Below are 839 nucleotides of genomic sequence, written 5' to 3' on the forward strand. Positions count from 1 at the left end.
TATATATATATATATATATATACACGCACACACATACACGCACACACACACATGCTCACACACACACACACACACACACACACACACACACACATATATACATACATATATACATATATGCATTTGCCTATGCATCACATCACTGCACATATGCACACACACACACACTCATGCACATGCACACCCACCGATACTTCCATCTCCATAGTAACATCAAAACCGCCTTTATTCTGTGTTGATTGAATCTAAAACCCATTATTTGCCAATGGCTAACACGAAATGACGCCACTTGAAGAACGCGCTTCATTTTGGCATTTGGCGAGAAGAAAGTATACTGTCGTATATGTTTCTATATGACTACATGCATACACACACGCACACACACACACATGTATATAAACACATACACATACACACACATATATATACATATATGGAGATATATATATGGAGATATATATATATATATATATATATATATATATATATATATATATATATATATATATATACATACATAGATACATATGTGTGTGTGTATATATATATATTTATTTATATATATATGTGTGTGTCTACATAAAGATATACATGTATATATGTGAACACGTAGCAAGTACAAATTTATACACACAATATCATAAAGCACACAAACATATATACATGCATACTTCTATGCGTAAATACATATGAACATGTATACAAGTACAGGTAATATATCCATCGGGGTATATATATACATATATATATGTGTGTGTGTGTGTGTGTGTGTGTGTGTATTTCTGTTTCTGTTGATGTAATGCTTCTGTTTCTGTTCATCTATCTACACCTTAACCCAA

This window comes from Octopus bimaculoides, chromosome 25, assembly GCF_001194135.2.
Source record: "Octopus bimaculoides isolate UCB-OBI-ISO-001 chromosome 25, ASM119413v2, whole genome shotgun sequence".
Taxonomy (NCBI): domain Eukaryota; kingdom Metazoa; phylum Mollusca; class Cephalopoda; order Octopoda; family Octopodidae; genus Octopus; species Octopus bimaculoides.